This window comes from Microtus oregoni, unplaced genomic scaffold (assembly GCF_018167655.1).
Source record: "Microtus oregoni isolate MIOR12 unplaced genomic scaffold, Mior012 000019F_ref0000042, whole genome shotgun sequence".
In the NCBI taxonomy this organism is placed as follows: Eukaryota; Metazoa; Chordata; class Mammalia; order Rodentia; family Cricetidae; genus Microtus; species Microtus oregoni.
In genome coordinates, this window is record NW_024543078.1 from 34838704 (window position 1) to 34844703 (window position 6000).

A 6000-nucleotide genomic window follows, 5' to 3' on the forward strand; every position below is an offset into this window, starting at 1 on the left:
TGAACATTGTTTATTGATACTTGCTATTTTGTTGTTGCAAGTGTTACAGCTCCAAAGGGAAAGGTAGCGGGCAGTGGTGGCGCACGCCTTTAATCCCAGCACTGGGGGGGGGGGGGCAGAGGCAGGTGGATCTCTGTGAGTTCGAGGCCAGCCTGGTCTACAAGAGCTAGTTCCAGGATAGGAACCAAAAGCTACGGAGAAACCCTGTCTCGAAAATAAAAAAAATAAAAAATAAAAAAAATTAAAAAAAAAAAACAAGGGGAAAGGTATTCTGACTTGTTGGGAAATCGGTCTATACCCACAGCTGTGAAGGGAAGGTTTTCTGGATACTTGCATTGTGAGGAGAAAGGTATCCTGACTTGTTGGGACGTCAGGCTGAACCTAAAGCTGGGGTCCCATGGGGAATGGTCTCCCTACAGGATGTGGCAATCCTGCTCTTCTCGGAGAGAGAGCTGTTATGGCTGAACTCTGCTCTGCCCTCTTAAAGGCATTTCCAGGTGAAAGTATTCATTTCTACTCTGCTCCAGCCCAAGATGTTATTTCTTCTGCTTAGCTCTGCTAAAGCGGGAACCCCTGCAGAAATGTAGCAATCAGCTCTGGTGAGAAGTTGCTACCTCTGCTCCCCTCCCCTAAGGGGTTTCCTAGCAGAGGTGTCAGTTGCTTTTTCTGCTCTGTTCCCCTAAGGAAGTTTCCCAGCAGAGATTCTGCTCCTCGCAGGCAAAAGATTTTCACCCAAAACTCTTTGAAGATATTTATTTGGGAAGGAGGAGTCCGGGAGAGTGAACTACAGTCAGAGAGGCTTATGTAGGGCTTCTTAGGGGTGGCATTTTTCCAGGGAGAAGATTTTCAGAGAGGGAATTGGTCAGGTTTTGATCCCCTGCAACTCGGACAAGCTCAGATTGGCTAGATTTTGTGCCCAGGGATTGGTTGGTTTTCCTGCACAGCAATCGGTTGTTTTTGTGTTCAATTGGTCAGGGGCAGACTTTGCTCTGGTTTCAGGACCAGAGTATGTTTCTTTTACTGACCCTTTTTAGCCTTTTTTCTCTAGTTTCAGAGTCAGGGTGTGTTTCTTTCAATGGCTCTGGCTCCAAGGTCAATGGGGTTTTTTGGCTCTTGTTTCAGGGCCAGGCTGTGGTTCTTTGGTTCTGGTTTCAGAACTAAACTGTTTCTTTCACTGGCTCTGATTTGAGGGCCAGGGTGGATTTCTTTGGCTACAATTGTTATGATGTAGGTTTTTTTTTTCTCCCTCTTGATTTGCCATTCTGGGATTATTTATTCCTTGTGTCTTCTTGGGTGTGGTTAACCTCTTCAGACTGAAGTTATCCTTCTAAGTGACTTCTGTAAAGCAGGATTGGTGAATTAGAAATTGCTTTAATTTTTGTCATGGAATGTTTTCTATTGTGATTGACAGTTTTACTGGCTATGGTAGTCTTGGCTAGCATCTGTAGTCTCTCAGAATAATAAAACATCCATCCATGGTGTTCTGGCTTTCAGAATCCTTATTGAGAAGTTAATATAATGCTGCTATTTCTTTATTTCTGTATTTTATATGTTTAGTGCTTTGATTATTACATGTTGTAGGAATTTCCTTTCTGGTCCTATTTGTCATTCTTTATGCTTTTTGTACCTTGATTGATGCTTTTCTCATCTTTTTTTTTTTTTTTTGGACAGGGCTTCTCTGTGTGATGGAGGAAGGTCATTGGTTAAATAAAAAGAAACTGCTTGGCCCTCATTGGTTAGGAGATAGGTGGGAGGAGTAAACAGAACAGAACGCTGGGAGGAAGAGGAAGTGAGCTCAGACTCCACAGCTCTCCTCTCGGGGGCAGATGCCTCAGAGAGACGCCATGCTCCCGGCTCCTGGGCAGATACACGCGATGAAGCTCCGACCCAGGATGGACGTAGGCTAGAATCTTCCCGGTAAGCGCACCTAGCTGTGCTACATAGAATATTAGAAATGGGCTAGTCCAGGTGCGAGAGTTAGCCTAGAAGAGGCTAGATAGAAATGGGCCAAGCAGTGTTTAAATGAATACAGTTTGTGTGTTGTTATTTCAGGCATAAGCTAGCAGGCAGCTGGGGTGTTGGGGACGCAGCCCTGCCGCTCATATTACTACATCTGTGTAGCCCTGGCCATGCTGTCCTGAAACTCACTCTGAAGACCAGGAGTGCCTTGAACTCAGAGATCTGCCTGCTTCTGACTCCGGAGTGCTGGGATTAAAGATGTGTGTCTGTGTGTCACCACTGCCCTGCGGATACCTCTTTCTTTAGGTTAGGGAAATTTTCTTCTATGATTTTGTTAAAAATGTTTTCTGTGCCTTTGACCTGAGTTTCTTCTCCTTCCATTATCCCTATTATTCATAGATTTGGTCTTTTCATAGTGTCCCAGATTTCCTGGATGTTTTGTGCCTGGATTTTTTTAGATTTAATATTTTCTTTGACTGAGGTATCCATTTCTTTTATCTTGTCTTCATTGTCTGAGATTTTTTTTCTTTCATGTTTTATAATCTTTTCATGAGGCTTACCTCTGAGGTTTTTGTTTGATGTGCTATTTTTTTTTTCTGTTCCAGTTTTATTCAGGTTTCTTTAGTGATTCTATTTGTACTTTCATATCTTGAAATGTTTTATTATTTCACTCAAATATCTGTGTTTTCAGTCTTCATGAAGGAATTATTCATATCCCCTTTAAAGTCCTTTTGAAGTCCTTGTCTTGTGCTTTAGCTATATTGCATTTCTCAGGCTCTACTGTAATAGGGTCATTGGGTTGTGGTGGAGGCAGATTGCCTTGGCTGTTCATGCTTCTGATTTTGCACTGGGACCTCAGCATCTGCATTATGATGATAAGGTATTTCTAGGTGTTGATCTCTGATCTTGTCTTTGTTGGGTTGGTGTCCTGTTCTTTGGATGCTGTTGCCCTCTCTAGATCCTAGGCAAGTGTGCTGGCTGTGGGGTTCCTGGTTCCTGTTGTAGCCACAGGGAGTCCCTGGTATAAAAGTGTTTCTAGGTATTGGCAGCTGACACAAAATAAAGATGGGTTAGAAGGATAGGCTGAGCCCCACATTGCTATGGCCACTGCAGATCCCTAGTGGAAAGTAGCTTCTAGTTTCTTATAGCCTCATTACACCTGTTACCATCATTTTGCTTTGTGATGCTGAAGACTGAGCAAGGGACCGGTCAATGCTAGGCAAGTGCTCTACTACTGACCAACAACCCCTAGTCCATGACTGCCTTCCTAATTGCAGCTCTCTTAGTGGGTGCGAGGTGGTAGCTCTTTGGTGTTGTTCACTTGCATTTCTTTTAAGTGTCTAGTAGTGTTGAGTATACTGATCATTTCTTGTTAGGGAATTACCTGCTTAGGTCTGTTGCCCATTTCCTAGTGAGGTGTGTGTGTGTGTGTGTGTGTGTGTGTGTGTGTGTAAGCCACAGCACACATGTGAAGGTCACAAGACAACTTAATGTGTTGATCCTTGCCTTCCACCTTACTTAAGATGGTCTTTCTGCTGTTTTCTGCTATGTTCACCAGGCTAGCTGTCCCTGAGCTGCTGGAGATTCTTCTGTCCCCTTGCCACTTCCCTGTAGGGTGGTAGGATTGCAGAGACTTATGCTGTGTGTACATCTTTTATGTGGAGTCCTGGGATTCAAACTTAGTTAAGAATAAAATCAAACTCAGCCCCTCTCCTCCTGTTTGTGAAGGAAGTGCCTTTACCTCTCTGAGTCATCTCATTAGCCCCTGCTTAACTCTTTCTTACTGAGCTTAGAAGAGGGGTTTCCATTTGTTTTTGTTGGTTTGTTTTGAGGATTTTCTGTGGTGCTTTGGATGGAAGCTTGGCTAAACAAGTGCTATACCCCTGGGTGATATCCCCAGACCCTTGTTTTTATTTTATTATTGTGACGGTTAGTTTTACTTGTTGATTTGACACAGTCTAGATTCTCTTGTAGGATGAGACTCTCAAGGAGGAATTACCTAGATTGGGATGGTCTATGAACAGGTCTGGGGTTCATCTTCCTTTTGCTAATTGAGGTGGGAAGATCCAACTGTGGGTGGAGCCTTTCACTCAGCAGAGGACCCTGCAGTGTGTAAGAAGGGAAAGTGAGATCAGAGGACCCTGCAGTGTGTAAGGAAGAGAAGAGAGTGAGAGAGAGGACCCTACAGTGTATAAAGAAGGGAAAGTGGAAGTGCAGGATCCTGCAGTGTGTAAGGGAGGGAAGAAAGTGACAGATGTCTGTGAACTGAACCCAGGTTCTCTGGAAGAACAGCCAGTGTCCTTAACCACTGGCCATCTCCTGTACTGCCATCATGTTTTCTGTGTCAGGATCTCTTGCTGGAATCTGAGGCTTGCTGCTTAGGGTAGAATGGCTGGCCAGGGAGCCCGGTACTGGGGTTACATGTGGGCACCATTATGCTCTGCCTTTTCCTATGGGTTCTGGGGGGTCAGACTTGTGTCTTCAAGCTTGCGAAGTAGGCATTTTACTAACTGAGCTATCTCCCCATCCCTAGTTTTCACCCTCATACTTAGATTATTAATATGGTTTGAGGAAATGTATAGGAAGGTTTGAGGCAGTGACTTTCATGTGGCTGTCCAGTTGTCCACAAACTATTGGTTAAAGGATTATTCTTTGCCCATTGGGTTTTTCGGGCACACTTGTCAAACCACTTAACCACAGTGTGAGGAGAGGCTTCCTGGACTCAGCACTGTTCCGGGACCTCTGTTTATCTTACATAGCTACACTGTCTCTGTTACTGGAGTTCTGTACAAACACTTAGACACTGGGGAGAATAAATCCTCCAAGTTTTTGTTCAAATTGTTTTGGGAATAGCCATTCTAAGACCCCACTTTAAGCCAAGCAGCCAGCTAGGACTTCTAATAAGACTCTGCAGTGAAAGTCTAGGTCATTTGCCGAAAATTACCAACTTTAACAATAGACTGGGTTGGCCTCAAACTCACAGACATCTACCTGCCTCTGTCCTCTAACTACTGGTATTAAAGGCATGCATCACCACATCTAGCCCATAAACAGGGGGTTATTTAGATATACTTTAGTTTCTACTAATAATGTTTTATAGTTTTTGTTTTTAGATTTATGTGTGTGAGTGTTTTGCTTGTTTATGTATGTGTCCCACATGTGTGCCTGGTGCCTACAGAACTCAGAAGAGGGCATCAGATCTCCTGGAACTGGAGTTAAGGGTGGTTGTGAGTCACCATGTGGGTATTCTTTCTTAGCCAATCCTGGGCCCCCTGCAAGAACAGTAAGTGCATGCAACAGCTGAGCCATCTCTCCAGCCGAGCTTTATAGGGTTTCCCCCCCCCAATTTGCATTTATTTTGTATGTGTGTTCATCTCTGCATGTGTGTGCACACACACTAACCACAACATACATGTGGCGACCAGAGGCCAACTTGTGGAAGTCATTTCTGTCCTTCTATGTGGATTTTGAGGCTCTGACTCTGATCAGCAGTAGCCTTGTTACCATAGCCTCTCCCTGCTGAGCCATCCTGCAGGGCCATTTTCAGTGTTTAGAGCATACATTTCACACACCTTTGTTAACTCTAGTCCTAAATCCAGTGTGGGTGCACCCCTGTAGCCTCAGCTACTCAGGAAGCAGGGGACTGCGTAAGACTGTATCTTAAAACCAGCCTGGTAACTCTCTCAAAGACTGAAAAAAATCATGTGTTTTATTCTTTAAATGATGCCAGGTGACTCACGCCTTTAATCCCAGCACTCGGGAGGCAGAGGCAAGTGGATCTCTGTGAGTTCGAGGCCAGCCTGGTCTACAGAGTGAATTTCAGGACAACCAGGGTTACATAGCGAGGCCCTGTTTTGAAGAAAGGAAAGCAAATGACCCTGTCACTCCTTCATCTAGTCTTGGCTGACCAGCCTTACCTGCTCAAGGATTAAAGGTGGTTACTACCAAACCTGGTTCTAAAATGTTTTCAAGTTTATTTGTATTATTTTTAATTGCGTGTCCGTGTGTGGGAAATATGCACGCACATTAGCGCAGCTACCC